The sequence below is a fragment of the Ambystoma mexicanum genome, chromosome 11 (assembly GCF_040938575.1).
Source record: "Ambystoma mexicanum isolate Mex_15411 chromosome 11, UKY_AmexF1_1, whole genome shotgun sequence".
NCBI lineage: Eukaryota > Metazoa > Chordata > Amphibia > Caudata > Ambystomatidae > Ambystoma > Ambystoma mexicanum.
Window position 1 is genome coordinate 560,101,775 of NC_090934.1, and position 17,137 is coordinate 560,118,911.

A 17,137-nucleotide genomic window follows, 5' to 3' on the forward strand; every position below is an offset into this window, starting at 1 on the left:
TTAATGATATTTTGATTCAGGGCAAGGATGAGCAAAGTGTGCGAACCCAGTTAGAAGTTATTATGGAAGGATTGAAGAAGGAAGGGTGGGAAATTAACTCGAATAAAATTCAAGGGCCAGCTGAGACAGTGATATTCCTAGGGATTCAGTGGCATAATGGGCATCAAGAGATGGTGCTGAAGGCCCGACAGAAAATACTTGAGTTCACCACTCCAATGAATAAAAAGCAAGCTCAGCAGGTCATAGGGCTGTTTGGATTTTGGAGACAGCATATTCCCCATTTAGGGCAGATACTGGCCCCCCTCTACAAAGTGACACAAAAGAAATATGAGTTTCAGTTGGGGGAAGAGCAGCAAAAAGCATTTGATTTGACGAAAGACACCGTGCATCAGCTGCTTGATTTGTGGCCATTGAAGGAAGGCGAAGTGGAATTAAATGTGTCTGTGCAAGCCAATTACGCTAACTGGAGTGTGTGACAGAAACAAGACAGGAAACGTGTGCCATTGGGCTTCTGGAGTCGTAAGTTGCCCGATGCTGGTAACGCATACACTCCGTTCGAGAACCAGTTGCTGGCATGTTATCGGGCCCTTGTCGATACTGAGCAAATGACAGTGGGGCATGATGTATTGATGAGACCGGAAATCCCGATTATGCAATGGGTGTTGAACTCTCCTAAAACATACAGAATAGGACACACTCAAAAAGCCAGCATAATTAAATGGAAATGGTACATTCAAGACAGAGCCAAATCAGGGAAGGGCAGGGTTGCAAAATTACATGAGCAAGTAGCCAACATACCACCCTCAGATTACATACCACCGGAAGTGTCTGAGAAATGCGAGTCTCCCGTGAAATGGGGAGTACCTTATAGCGATCTGACCGTAGAGCAGACAGAGCATGCCTGGTTTACAGATGGCTCGGCTCGATATGTGGGAACCGAGCGATACTGGAAAGCGGTGTCATACAATCCCAAGACTAAAAAGATTTTGACTATGTCAGGGAAAGGGAAGAGCAGTCAGTTTGCAGAACTTTATGCAGTTTACCAAGCATTGAAACAAGAGATCCCTGGTCGATGTCATTTGTACACAGATTCATGGCCAGTGGCGAATGGGTTGGCGGTGTGGCTGCCAACCTGGCAAAAGAATGGGTGGAAGATTCATTCAAAAGAGTTGTGGGGAAAAGAACTGTGGCAAGATATTGTGGAAATGTTATCACAAAGTGAAGTCACTGTGTATCATGTGGATGCGCATTGTCCTACAGATTCATTAGAACGTTGGTTTAATTCTGTTGCAGATGAACACACCAAGATTTCATCTGTGGATGTGGAGGCCCAGGAGGACGATTTGGAGGGTTTGGCCAAGTGGGCTCACCAGAAATATGGGCACCTTGGAGAAGAGACTACTATCAGGTGGGCACAAGCTTGAGGAATCAGCATTCCTTTAGAGGTAGTGAAAACAATCATTTTGCAATGTCCGTTGTGTCAAACCCAACAGCATAGGCCTATCCCTCAGATTTTCCAGGGCACATTGCGAAGAGGAAAGTTACCAGGTCAAATGTGGCAGATCAATTATATTGGTCCTCTGCTAATCAGCAAAGGCTGTTAGTATGCATGCACCATTGTGGATACATACTCTGGATTTATGATGGTTTTGCCGTGCAAATGTGCTACACAACTGAATTCCATTAAGTTGTTAGATCAGATCACGTTGTATTACGGTGTACCTTTGCAAATTCAAAGTGACAATGGGTCACACTTCAAAGGCAAATGAATTCAGGAAAATTGTCAGAAAAAGAGTATTGAATGGTTGTACCACGTTCCGTACCACCTAGAAGCGTCAGGTTTGAGTGAGAGAATCAATAGGTTGTTGAAAGAACAGCAGCGCAAATCTTGAGATGGCACTTTAGCAGGCTGGCGTGATTGTGTGTTTGATGCACTGCAAGTGCTAAACAATAGGCCAGTGAATAATCATGAGACTCCATTGTTGCAATTAATGACTCTTGCTTTATAGGTTCAACCCAACTCAGTTAGAGAGACCCTATTGTACTGCGAAATTACCCCAGGTTCTTCAGCTCCCTATCGAGCGACCCCAGAATCAGCAGGGGTAGACTTGCATTCTCATGAAGAAATCAGATTAGACCCAAGAGGGATTGTTGTGATTGAGACAGGGATTGGAGTGCAGATTCCACCTGAACATATGGGATGGACTGCCCCTAGATCTGGATTAGCATTGAAGGGGGTTCAAGTGCTAGGAGGGGTCATTGACGCTGATTACCAAGGCGAGATCAAAGTCATCTTAATGAATAGTGGAGACCAAGTGTTACCGATTCATAAGGGCGATAAAGTGGCCCAGCTGATTATTGTTCCTGTTAAGTTGTCCATGATCAAAAAAGGGGATCCTCCCACAGTGTTAACTACTCGTGGGGATCATGGTTTTGACTCTTCAGACAGTATGGTGCCGGGTGCAAAGATGTGGGTCGAAAGACCAAGTGGTCTACCGGTGCCCGCAGATGTTATTGCATCAGGTAAAGACCAGGTAGTCTTAGTAATGGAACCTGGCAAAGAAAAATGGCAATATGTGCCTGCAGACAAATGTTACCTAAGAGAGTGATTTTCAACACTAATATCTCTTTTCTGGGTTTGCCTTGTAGATCCTGTCTCTGGCTGGTGTAATTGTGGGACTAAATGGACTCCGTTTGGGAGAGTCAAACGGCATTCTGCTACCAGTGAGAAATGTCACATCTGTGCCACTGATCCATGGGAAACTGATGATGATGAGCGATGATGTCCGAAAGCAGCCCAATGCCAATGTCGAAAAGCCAGCCAGACTGAAGAACTGGATTCGTAGAATACGGAAAACACGTCAGGTGCAAGCGCAAACAATGTTGATGCCAGCTATGCAAGAGATGTCTTTAGGGTGGCAATATGCACTGATGATCGCCCAAACATGTGGACGTATCTCGCTCAGTACGTCCTGAACATCTCCCTTTTTTGCCTAACTCTGACTTGCATCATGCAGAAGCTTTGCTGGCTACCTGTTTAGTAGCGGTGCCGACGCCGGCTCCAATCCTGAGGCACATTTTCGGTATCATGCACAATGATTCTGCAGTTCAAGATTCCGATGTCAGACAATCCCTTTCAGTCTATGAGTACTGCAGGTTTTGCCAGGAGTCAGATCGCAAGTGGAGAAACTTGACACAAATTATAACCTACAATATAACTCAAGGCGATGTGTGTTACTTTATGACCTGCAATGCGAAAGAAATTGGCAAATGCCAACAGCTGAATTTAACAAAACAGAAAAATCAAACTACGTTTGAGAAGAGATTGTGTCCATGAGTTCCAAGCACATGTGCCAATGTGAATAACACCATGACTTGCAATCACACAGTGGTAGCTGCCAGTCATGTAAATCATGTGAAACTTCGAATAGGATGGCTTTTTTCATGTGGCAATATCACATACACATACATTCCAGCTAACATTTCTGGAGGACCATATGCCTTAACTCGATTAGGGCTGATGATGTTTCCTCTACACCCAACAATATATCGAAGCAAAAGATCAACTGTCGAATCTGTGTGTCTATCTTCAAATTGCGATTTAAAGGTGCATTTGTTATCAGAGGCTGAGGTATTAGCATTGGCCGTGTCATTAGTGGGAGTTTGGGGTTTAGCTGCTGGAGGTTATAAATCTTTAATCAAATTAGCGTGTCTAGTGGTAAAGGGACTTACTCATACTTCTCAAGCATTAGAAGAGTTGCTTCTTGATAGCAAAGTTATTAGAAAAGCAGCTTTGCAAAAAAGGGCTGCCGTTAATTATCTTTTGCTGAAACATAACTTGGGTTGTAACTCAGTTGAAGGTATGTGTTGTTTTAATCTTAGTGACCATTCACAATCTATTGAAAGTCATATTCAAGGTTTGAGGGACTTAATATCCCAAGTGTCTCAAGATAGTACTGGGAATTGGTGGGATTGGTTATTTTCATGGATTCCTGATGTTGGGGGTACACTGCGTTACGCCTTTGCTTGCATTTGTATTATATCAGCTACTATAATTGCTAGTTGTTGTTTTATTCAATGTATTCCCAACTTAGTTCTGATGTTTCGTCAGTTTCAGAGACCAGCTCCTCTGCCACTGGGCTATGGAAGGTAAATATCCAAGGGTGGATTGTGATGCTTGAGCTAAAATATGCGCTAGTGCGCAGTGTATTCTGGGGTCACTCAGAGCCATAATGTATTTATTCCATACCTCAGTGGAAGCTGCACTTGTACACATATTTTCAGCTTGGTTAGCAGTATTTCACTGAAAAACATGTTTTCAACGTCGTTCATTGCTTGTGTTGGTCTGCATGGCTCATCCAAGGACACGGAGCCCGGAGAGGCTAGCATACGCAGGTGCCAGCTGGTACCCAATAAGGTTTGTTATGTCTTGTACCAAGGTTGAAGATGAGTTATGGAATTGTTTTCTGTAGTGCTTTAGGAGAGTGGAGCGCTTTGCTCCTTGGGGTTACCGTCGGTCGACCCGACTGGCAACCAACGGTCGCTCATCAACATGCAAGCGCTAATGCCAGAAGGTTCGAGAAATTGCCACCCCTTTTGAGGAGGGAATATAATGTGGGGCTCTGGAAAGGTCAGGCGGGAAAAGCACAAAGGCCTCAGTCGGAGGGGGGGAACGCCTTGTTCCCAAATACCTGTGGGCTGTTGTGCTCTCGTCCTGGCTGTTACCGGGGGTCTTCCAGCCGCTTCTGGTGAAATGAGGAATTCAGTTACGCCCATGGTGATGTATTCTTGTTAGCTTATTATCTTTTCTGTGATTTATTTCTGTGTTATCACTTATTGCCTAATGTATGTTTAACTATGAATAAATAGCCGTATAAGAGCACTTATTCTCTAACTGTGTGTGTGGGTCTGAGTCATTGCTTCTGTCTATCTGCGTTCAAAGTATTTGCTCTGCTCTGCAATGTACTTGTGATAAATGCACTCTTGGTGAGCAATACAGAGACCAAAAGGTGTGGTGGAACAATATAAGAGACATGAAAAAATGAGTGATATATAAGTAGCTTAGTTGCATTGAAAGTTAAGAAAGAGCAAACTTTGGAAATATCCAATAGATGATAGCGACAGGCAAGAGAAGAGATTGAGATGTGATATTTAAATGACAGGGCAGAGTTAAAGTAGAGTCCCAGATTTTGGGCAGTAGATACAATGGGAAGGTGAGAAGGGGTAAATGAAATAAATGAAGGAGGGATAGCGGAGGGAATGGTAGTAGAAGGGAAAATGAGTACTTCAGTTTTTGGAGTGTTAAGTGTGAGGTAGTGGGAGGGTATTCATGATTTGATTGCCGGTAAGCATGAAGACAGCTGAGTATGAATGTCAGATGAGAATGAGGAGAAAGAAAGGAAAAGCTGGGTGTCATCAGCATACATATGGTGGGATAGGCCATAAAAAGAATCGCTTTAGCAAGAGAAGTATAGAGAGAGAAGAGAAAAGGTCCCAAGACCGATCCTTGTGGAATACCATGTGCAAGAGGATGGGGGTCTGGCATTGTCCCACCCCAAGAAACAGAGAATGTCCTTTGGGACAAGTACGATTTTAACCAGGAAAAAACAGAACCGGAAAAACCAAAGGATGAAAGGGAAGCTAGAAAGAGTGAGTGATCAACAGTGTCAAAGGCAGCAGAAAGGTCTAATAGAATAAGAATGGAAGAGTGCTTAGAGTGACGTTTCATGAGTAATGAGTTTAGTGCTGAGAGAAGAGCGATTTCCGTTGAGTGCATAGGACGGAAACCAGATTGAAAGCGAGGGGAATTGAGTTATTAGACACAATGAGGAAACTTGTAGGTAGACAAGACGTTCAAGTAGTTTGGAGGGATAGGGAAGAGGAGAAATAGGACGAAAGTTAGAAACAAGAAATGGGTCAGCAGAAGGTTTCTTTAGAATAGGAATGATGGAAGCGTGTTTGGAGGAGGAGGGGAACGTTGAGGTTAGAAGACAAATATTAAAGAAGGATGTGAGATCAGAATGGAGAGAGGGACAGACCTTAGAGATGAGCACAGATGGAATGGGATCAGTAGGTGCAGCAGTGGGATGAGCACGGGTCATCAGAAGAGAGATGTCTTCATCTGTGATGGTAGAGAAATGAGAAATAGTCGTAGTCGGAAACAAAGCAGGTGGGGAGGGTGATGTTGGTGTGGGTGTGGGAGAGGAAGAGGAGTCAATAGAAAGGCGGAGAGAGGCCACCTTGGAGGAGAAAAAAAAAGCTATGTCAGAGGCAGATAGGAAACAGTTAAGCGAGTGGTCCAAAGTTGGAGAGGAGATGAGAAAGGGTTTGAAAAAGGCATCGTGGGTGAGCTGACTGAGTATGAAGGATATCAGAAAAATACGATTGTTTAGCAGCAAGAGGACAATCATCATATAAGATGTGATATGATGAGTATGAATTGAAGTTGCCCTCAAGTTTGGAATGAAGCCATCGCCTTTCCAATCGACGTAGAACACGTTGCATCATTGGTAGTATAGTCGGTAGCATTGTCGTAGAACACGTCAGTAGTATCAGATGTCTGGGTCATGGGTAAGTCGAGGAGCGGGATCATACGATCGCTGGTTAATTTACGTAAGCAACTGGCCAAGGTGGACACCGGGTTAATCACAGGATTGGGCAGTGCAGCCAATGTGGGAATGGTGAAAGAGATGGGGTTGTGATCAGACCAGGGGCATGGGTGGTTGAAGTATGTGTCACACTCTACCCCCGGTCTTACCTGTTTGTCCTTTGTCATCCTCTTCTTTGAAGGTTTCTCTGTCTTCCAGGATGTCCGAGACTTGTACAGGTAAGGCCGGTGGTCCTCCGTATCCAGCGTGGAACGAGAGCAGACTCAAAGGAAGACAAGGGTTCAGGATTCCAGGAAGGTAAGAACAGTCAATGTCTGGGATTAAGCACGGACCCAGAGAAGGGAAGCACTACTCGCAAAGTACTGGGATGAAGTTGCGCGTGCAGAAGCATGGAAGTGGGCCCAGGAAGGAATGCACGGACGGCCTCGGAGAAGGCAACAGGCCGCTACTAATACTCCAGGAATGAAAAAGGGAATATGGAAGGTATCGGACAATGGTACGAGGAAAAGGAAGGAAACGATGAACACACTAGCTTTGAACTCGAAAATGAGCGTTGAGACGCACAGCGCCGCGGGGCATGCCCGTTTTCTAGGAAGCCGGTTCTCCGGCGTAAACGGTAGACCGCAGCGTGGCTGATGCGCCAGCCGTGTTGAGAGGAGAACGGCTCCAGCGGTACGGTGCACCATGGACCAGGAAGTCCAGAAGGGGCATAAATGGCGAGTCATGACAGCATGCCCCCTCCTAAGACCTAATCCACCGAGTTTGCCCAGATGAGCTAGATGGAATTTCCGCACTAAGCGAGGGGCATTCATGTTGGAGAGTGGTTCCCATGTTCGTTCGCTGGGAGGATATCCTTTCCATTCCACTAAGTACTGTAGCCGACCTCTTCTAAATCTAGAGTCACAAATCCTGGAAACCTCAAATTCAATCTGATCGTTGACAAGCACTGGGTTAGGTCGGTGAGCTGATCTGGTGGATGCAATATAAAGTTTGAGCAAGGAAGTGTGAAAAACAGGATGAATCCTCTTCCAGGAGTCTGGTAACTGGAGTCAATATGCCACTTGGTTGATGACCTCTTTGATAGGAAAAGGCCCATAGAATTCGGAGGCCAGTTTATTAGGATGCAGATGTCGAGGCAAGAGTTTAGAAGACAACCAGACCTTGTCACCAATTCCATAGAGAGGAGAAGGTCTCTGTTTGGCATCAGCATATCTTTTGACATCCACTCTGGCCTTTTCTAAATGTTCTTTAGCATCCCTATGTGTCGTGACCAATCTTTCAATCCAGTAATCGACTGATGGAACCGGGGTGGAATGAGGTAGGATTGTTGGCAGGACAGATGGATGGAAACCTTGACTACAGAAGAAGGGGCTTGTCTTGATAGCAGAATGATCAGAATTGTTATAGGCGAATTCAGCTACTGGAATTAAGGACGTTTGATGCCCAGCATGTGGCATAGGTGTTTCCAGAATTGTGAAATGTATTGAGGACCACGCTCTGAAATGATCTTGGAAGGGAGGCCATGTAGTCTAAAGATGTGCTTCAGAAATATTCCTGCCATTTCTTGTGCTGAAGGCAACTTGTACAACGGGGTGAAGTGAGCCATGTGGGTGAATAGATCGATGGTAACCGTAATGGTAGTAAACCCTTTAGAAGGGGGCAATTCCACGATGAAATCGGTGGCGATTACTTCCCAAGGATGTTCTGGCAATGTGGGTTGATGGAGAAGACCTGCAGGTTTCCTATTATCTGACTTATTCTGGCTGCAGACAGGGCAGGCTTGGACATATGCCCTTACTCCGTCAATCATGTTAGGCCATCAGAATTGTCTCTGAATGTGGCAAAGAGTAGCAGTAACGCCTCGATGCCCGGAATGGCAGCTATCGTAACAGAGGTTTATGATCTTGGTTCTCAACTTGTTCGTGGGTACTGCCAGTCTCTTATCTTTGAAGAGGTAACCATCTTTTGTGACTAAGGACCATTGGTGTCTCCTGATGTAATCCTTCCAGAGATCAGAAGATGGTGTTTCAGCACGGACCTGTTCCAACAAAGAAGTTGGCTTGAGCCACGAACACTGTGTCAGGGAACATCTTCGGAAAGGCGCAGGCCTTCATTGGCTTGTAATCAGGACGCCTGGATAATGCATGAGCGATTATGTTGTTAGTTCCTGGGACATGATGTATGCAAAACTGATACTGGGCAAGAAAATAGGCCCAAAATGCTTGGCGACTGTTTCTGCATTCTAGGGATTGTAGGATCTGTAGGTTTCTATGATCGGTTCGCACTTGAACAGGAAATTTGGCACCCAGGAGTAAATGGCGCCACTCAGTAAAGGCTTGCCGGATGGCAAGCAATTCTTTCTCCAGAACTGAATAGTGGGTCTCGCTGGGAGTTAAAGTTCGGGATATATAAGCGATGGGATGTTACGCTTTGTCCTCGGATTCTTGTTTTAGGACAGCACCTATTGCATGATCTGAGGCATCTGATTCTACAAGGAAGGGTTTATTGATATCCGGTTGAGCCAGGATGGGACCTTGAGTAAATATCAGTTTTAGCTCCTGAAAGGCCGCCTCTTGAGCTTCGGACCAAATGAAGTGAATGTCCTTCTTCAACAATGCGACTATCGCAGTACAATGTCAGAGAAGGTGGGAATGAATTTCCGGTAAAAGTTCAGCAGCACGAATTACATTAGCACAAAGGTGGAAAACGTTAGAGGGCCCGACGACACCATGGTGGTGGATGAAACTGTGGGGAGTAATGGCAATGGAGAAGGTAACTGCCATAAGAACAGAAACATATCAGAGGTACTTGTCCATATGGTCCCCCTTCAGAGACTTTGTCGGAGACAGGGAACCCCACTTCTATAAACCACGGACCCTCAGAAATATATCGATCACTTAACAACCCAGAACAGAGAAAGAGATAGAGAATATCCATTTGTGCCTCTCTATGGCTTTACCCCAACACTATATCTGGGAGGGGAGGAAGGAAGGAAGTTAAGAATAAAACGATAAAACTGGGAGATACCTATCATATAGTAACAGACAACGAAGTTATGATGTGGGCTCATAATATCAAAAGTTAAACTCTTGCACATTTGTTGAAAGTTAAAATATTTTTACCTCTGCAAGAAAATAAAACTGTTACAAATGTTATAAAGGGACAGTGGGGAGGGTAGAGGGATAATGATTTACAGATGAAGAAATTGGAGACAATTTACAAAGCAACGGGTGACGTTAACCCTGAATGAAAGTTGATCTGTGCATTATGACAACAAAGTGTAACGATTATATGTTGTAATTGATGAGGTCTCCATTGAAAAATAAAAATGGTTAAAAAATTTTTTAAAAAAGTTGGCAAGTCCCAAGAAGGATTGAATCTGCTTTACTGTTGTAGGGGCTGGCCAAGAAAGGATAGACTCAACCTTGGAGGGGTCCATTTCAATTCCCTTTGCACTCAAAACGAACCCGAGGTAATAAACTGTTTGGACGTGAAATATGCATTTTTCTGGTTTAACCAGGAGTTTGTTCTCTCATAGGCGTTGTAAGACCGATGTCACATGTTCCTGATGTAACTGGAAATCGTTGGAATAGATCAATATGTCATCCAAGTACACTATGACAAAGAGAAACAACATATCCGAAAAGACTCTGTCCATGAATTGCTGAAACACTGCAGGGGCGTTTGCAAGACCAAATGGCATTACCAGGTATTCAAAATGTCCAAAGGGGGTCCTGAAGGCGGTCTTCCACTCATTGCCTTCCCTTATCCGGATGAGATGGTAGGCGCCTCGTAGCTCGAATTTAGTAATGATTACCGCTCCCCGAACGGCTTCCAATATGTCGGAAATGAACGGTAAAGGGTAAAGATCCTTAAGGGTGCATTGGTTAAGTCCCCGATATTGCAGGCAGGGTCGAAGTTCCTTAGTGTCCTGTCCTTCTTGGGCACGAAAAACAAAGCGGCACCGGCTGGAGATTTGGAAGGTCGAATGGTTCCATTGGTGTTCAGGTACTCCCGCAATGCCCTTTTTTCAGGTTCAGAAAGAATAAACATTCTTCCAAATGGTATCACTGCAGAATTGTCTGTGTCGATTGCGCAATCTTCTGGTCGATGGGGTGGTAGTGATTGAACAATAACTGTTGAAAACATATCCGAGTATTTTTGGTAATCCTCAGGCACTTGGGAAATATTGGAGACACAGATGGATGGTTGTTCGAGGATCTAGGGTTACATAGATACGTTCTGTACCATGTTTTGGAATAAACAACGGGACAAGCAGAATTCAGAGCCTATAAATAATTGATGTATGGGTTGTGTTTTTGTAACCAGGGCATTCCCAGAACCATGGGGTAGTGTTCTGCCTTGATGATGTCAAAACAAAGCATCTCCTGATGATTGTTGATTGAGAGCAACAGTTCTGTGGTTTGCTGGGTTATGGGTCCCGAAGACAGTGGTTTCCCATCAATTCCTTCGACAGCTTGGATTTTTCCCTTAGTTTCTCGGGGAATGTTGTGTTTAAAGGCCCATTCATGGTCCAAGAAGATTCCCATGGCACCACAGTCCACTAGGGCCAGGATGGAATGAGTCTCCTTATTGACGGTAGATAAGGATGTCTGCAGGACCACCAAGGTATTCTATCAGGGGCAATTTAAGGAAGGAGCAGAAGCGGAGCAAGTATCTTTCTCCCGAAGCTGGGCTCTGCTCAAGATCGGGAGCTGGCGTTTCCCGAACGCCTGGGTGGAGCTATAGGACAATTCCGTACTAGATGTTTATCAGAGGCACAATACATACAGAGCCCAGTGTTGATCCTACGCATCCTTTCTTGTGCAGAAATTGGACCCCGTACGGAGCCCAATTGCATATGCTTGGGATCAGGAGAGTGCGATGTGGTCATTTCCTTAGGACTAGGAAAATCCATGGAAACCTTTGGAGAAACTGTTTTGGTTTTTCTCTTTTCCCCATTTCTTTCCTGGATTCGAAAGTCTATTTGGAGGGACAAGTCTATCAAAGCCTGGAAGGAACTTGGACGGGCTACTCTGGCAAGTTCGTCCTTAATTTCGTCATTTAAGCCTCTGCGAAACAGGGTAAAACTTGCCTCCTGGGACCAATCGGCCTCTTTGACCAACTGTTGAAAGTGGGTTACATGAGAAAGCATGTCTTGACTCCCTTGTTGGAATTCCAGGAGCCTTTCCTGAGCACTGTAAACCTGTTCAGGACGATCGAACATGGTTTTGAAGGCTTCCACAAATCCATCATAATTGTCCAGGAGTGGATCTGCAGCATTGACCAAAGGAGTTGCCCAGGCTAAGGCATTGCCCGAGAGATGAGCATTTATAAACCCCACCTTGGCTTGGGGCGTGGAAAAATAGTAGGGTTTGAATGTGAAATGCACCAAACAGGAATCAAGGAAGGATCGCAATGCTTTGGAGGAACCATCATAGAGGAACCATCATACTTGTCCACTATGCCCCCTACCAGAGCACTTTCCTGTAACGCCAAATCCCGGAAAGCACGAGTTGTTTTAACGCTGAATTTTCGGCTTTGAGGTTTTCAACCTCTGTTGTTAATTCTTGCATTCCTCTCATTAAGTCCTGGACTGCAGCCTCCATTTTGAGCTCAGTATCAAGTCCTTGGCGTCTCAAACTGTCACACTCTACCACCGGTCTTACCTGTTTGTCCTTTGTCATCTTCTTCTTTGAAGGTTTTCTCTGTCTTCCGGGATGTCCGGGACTTGTACAGGTAAGGCCGGTGGTCCTCCATATCCAGCGTGGAACGAGAGCAGACTCGAAGGAAGATAAGAGTTCAGGATTCCAGGAAGGTAAGAGCAGTCAATGTCCGGGATTAAGCGCGGAACCAGGGAAGGGAAGCACTACTCGCAAAGTACTGGGATGAAGTTGCGAGCGCGGAAGCATGGAAGTGGGCCCAGGAAGGAATGCACGGACGGCCTCGGAGAAGGCAACAGGCCGCTAACTAATACTCCAGGAATGAAAAAGGGAATATGGAAGGTATCGGACAATGGTAAGAGGAAAAGGAAGGAAACGATGAACACACTAGTTGCGAACTCGAAAAGGAGCGTTGAGACGCACAGCGCCGCGGGGGCGTGCCTGTTTTCTAGGAAGCTGGGGCTCCGGCATAAACGTTAGACCGCAGCATGGCTGATGCGCCGGCCATGTTGAGAGGAGAACGGCTCCAGTGGTACGGTGCACCATGGACCAGGAAGTCCAGAAGGGGCGTAAATAGCGAGTAATGACAGTATGTTCATGTTGCTGTTGTGATCGACAAGCCAATCTAGGATGTGACCATGGGAGTGTGTTGGTTGAGTGATACGTTGGGTGCACCCTAAGGCATCCAATGAGTTGGTTATGGTGGTGGCGTCACGATCGGTAGGGTCTAAAAGCCTAAATTGATGTCCCCTAAGAGAAGTAGTTGTGAAGTAGGCTTGAGGTTTGACGAGGTGAGTTGGGTAAAGTCGTTCTCGAAGGTATGGACAGGGCTTGGAGGCCGGCGTGCTTGGGCATTGGAGGGGCTGTTTAGGCCTAGATAATCTGGCAGCGGTGCCTGTGGATATGTAGGGTAGGGGGCGGGGGCCGTGTGCGTTTGTTTAGGGGCCTGGTAGAAGGGCAGTGGGGCAGGTGGTCAATGAGGCCGGTGCCATGTATAGGCATGATCAGGTCTCAATCGATGCCCGCTGCTGGGGAGGCAGGGCAGCCCGCAGGCAGCAGAGGAAAAAGAGCAGAGCAGCTCTGGGATTACAGCCCAAGCAATAATAACAGCATCTTCATGCAGCGGGAGCGAAGTAAATAATATCACGTATCCTTTTAATTAAACATGTCCGGGAACCTTTCATTCTACAGTGGCAGCGTGCCTCGAGAGCTGTGCGTGCGGGTGCGCTTGCTCTTACGTTCACTTCTGAGGCTTGCAGCCCCACACGCCAATAGCCTGATCAAAGGCTGTGTGGCATGGAATTGTGACAGGTGTTATTTTTCAATAATGACTGCAGATGCTGCAAGAGTGCTTTGCACTGGTACTACGCACAACCAAGGACAAAATGGGTTTCTTGAAGTAAGTACTCATTTTAGAGGCGGCCCCAGCTGGCGCCATGAGGAGGAGGGTCGTATAGGCTAACAGTTCATGGGCACGTCTTTCTACTGTGGCAGAATTGGATATTTCTTAACTGCCCGTTTTGGAAAGGGCAGTGGCGTCTCCAGGAATCAAATTTAGGAGGGGCACAGAGGGGGCCAAAGACAAAAGTAGGGGGGGGCACAGACAAAACCCCCCCTAGCAACGTCACTGGGAAAAGGCCAGCCCCGATTTTCATAGCAATATTTGAAAAATACATAGGCATTTTACGTAGTTTTCACACTTCAAAGCCTATTCTTCCAAATCGCTTCAGTTGTGAATAGGAGCTATTTCTATTTTCTGCAGTGAAGTAACTCTCTTATGTTGGTGAGGGTGCATTCTGGTAACCCGGGGTAGGTCAGAGAAGGGATAAAATATGCATATACCGTTTGGCATTCAAAATTCAAAAAGGTAAAAAACCAGGAAATGTTATGGCAAAATGTATTACCACTGGCCTCCATTGTTCGAAGGTACCCAGGTCCTCAGCTAACAGCTGTTATTACTGCCTCAGTCACAGGCACTCACTTGGTCGACATTACAGTGGTGAAAGCTGGAGTTAACACTGCAGGGATTCACAGCAGGCACGTTACCTCCTGAGCTGCTTTACAAGGATTGGAGCTGGCCATCTGCATTCTACACGTGGATCTTTGCAGCAGACACATTAAGCCCAGGCTCGGACTGGCCCATAGGGCAATAGGGCAATGCCGAACCGAAAACACTAAATATGAGTGTGGGCCAGGTTTTTTTTGGTCAAGTGAACCACTTTTTTTTGCTCATATGGACCAGTGTGATAAATTACTTCACCATGTGGCTAGTTATTTTGACCACTGTTACTGAATAAATATTCTTTACAATGTGCAATTTGCACGATAGAGGGGAGGGCGGCCAAGGTAAGGTATGAACATACCTGGAGGGGCATCCGCATCAGGGGGTCCCCACAGCTCCTCTCGTTATATGCCGACGATAGGATGATATACATCAGGCACCCTGAGACCCACCTGCCCCCTATTATGCAGGAATTATTCACGTTCTTAACCTACTCTGGCTACAAGATAAACCAGACCAAGTCAGAGATCATTCCGCTGACGCCAACTACGACAAAGTCACAGGCGACAGCAGGTTTCAAGTGGGCCCCCACCTCTGCACGCTAACTGGGTATACCAATGCCCACAGATAGGCAGACTCTACACAAACAATCACGAGGCATACATACATACTCTGGAACTAAAACTCAAAATATGGGGTGCACTGCCAATATCCCTATATGGACGGGTGGCCCTGCTCAAAATGGTCATGGTCCCTAAACTGTTGTACTTGTTCTGTGGTATCCCCATATGGCCGGGAAGGGACTTCTTTCAAAAACTGCAACAACTATCCACTGCCTCTGTGTGGGGAGAGAAAACAGTGAGACTCAATTGGCAAAAGATGTGCAAAAGATATGAAACCGGAGGGCTGGCGGCCCCAGACTATACATTATATTTTCATGACGCACAGGCACACTGCTAGATACTGGGCAGATACAGCCGAACCACACGCTCATGTACGGGCCGAAAAGTTTGCAGCAGCCCCCTCCAACATACAATCGATGCAGTTTGCAAAAACTAAAGGGAATATTAAGGAGATAGACCCGGTGGGCACGACGGTAAGAGCCTGGTCCACCCTGTTTTCAAGGGTGGGATGTGAGAACCCGTATTGGCCGTATGTTTCCTTATGACACTACCCGGATCTAGAGCCCACATTCGACACTGCACTGCAGAGGAAATGGGACCCCGATAAGGAAATGAGACTGGGGGATTTATACCCGGAGGGCAAGTTCGCCACACTGAAGGTTGTCCAGGATAAAGTGGGCGCAGGGCTCATCACGACATTACAATACTACCGCTAGAAAGCGCACATAAAAGAAAATGACGTACATTTCCTGATGCCCCCGACCCCCACTAATTTATAATGGCAACTATGTCACAAGATGGTTTTACAGGTACAATATCAAGTCTGTACAGAGCTGCCGAAGAACATACTCCGTCCAAAAACTGCATGAAACAAAAGTGGGAGCGGGACCTCGGAATCACCATTGATGATACCAAATGGACCAAATATAGCCTGCATACCAAATCTATCTCACTCAACTCCAATTTTAGATTAATTCAAATTAAAATCCTAAATCACTTACACATAACACCACACAAGATAGCCAAGCTCAACCCTACCCGGGACGCAACCTGCCCTAAATGCAAATCAAGTACGGCAGACTCCATGCACATGTATTGGAACTGCCTCCCTGTTAAAGCCTTCTGGGAAGAAGTGGCCAGAGTTGTAAGCGACGCCACCGGGATGAATATTCCGGCTACCCCTCTGAAGTACTTGTTGGACTTGTTGGGCGACATAGGCAAGGCATCCATCAAGACCCGCCGCTTTGTAGCTATTGCAGGGGCAGTTGCCAAGAGGAACATATTACATTCCTGGAAGGCTAAAACAGCCCCAAATCAAAAGATGTGGCTATGCGATCTATTGTATGTCCAGGAGAGCGAGGAACAGTATGTGAGAAGTGTGACTGCAGTGTGTAGACCAAAGGACATACGGGCTCCATTGCGATCATACCTTCACTGCACCCGAGACAGTGACGGCGAGACTAAAGAATGAAAACTACAATAGAGTGATGTACTTTTTGAACTAAATATAAGAATGAAAATGCGATTTTGTTGCTATACCCTGTTGTCCACTCCGGTGGTGTAATAATGTACCTATGTGAAGTACCTGTCAGAATTAAAATAAAGGTTTAAAAAAAATGTGCAATTTGAATCACATTATATTGTAAACCTCCCCTAGAGTACTACTCAAACAGTATATCACAAAAGGAATAAATTGACCACTTTTTTATTGGTGCCCGAGACAATTGTATGCCCGAGTCTGACTCTGATTATTCCATTAAGTGCTAAGGATGAGCTATCTCGTCCTCAACACTACGTTTTCAGTGCGGAGGATGACACAGCTTGTCCTTTTTAGCACTTTAGTTTGTGCGATCACTGCAAAGCAGCAATCGCACAAACTGGAAATCCAACCCCCGGGCCACAGCCCAGGAGTTGGATTTCCTTCAGTGTCACATCAGCGTGCGTAATGCGCGCTGACGTGACACTGAATCTAAATTTTCCGCTGCAGGCATTTCTAGTTGTAGCAGTAAAATGGAAGGTAAGTTCCGGCCTCGATCTGTGCCGTTTTGATAGAGGGAGTTGTCATTGGAAATGGGAGACTCTCCCCTTTCCAACAACACCATACTTGAAGCATTGCTGGGCGCGGATCGCTCGATCCACACCCGATTGTTTCGTCTACATCCCAGGCGCAAATCCGTAGGTTAGCCACAAGAGCAAAATCCTAAAAATGTCCTCTCCCGAAACTCTTTGGGATAGCAGTGG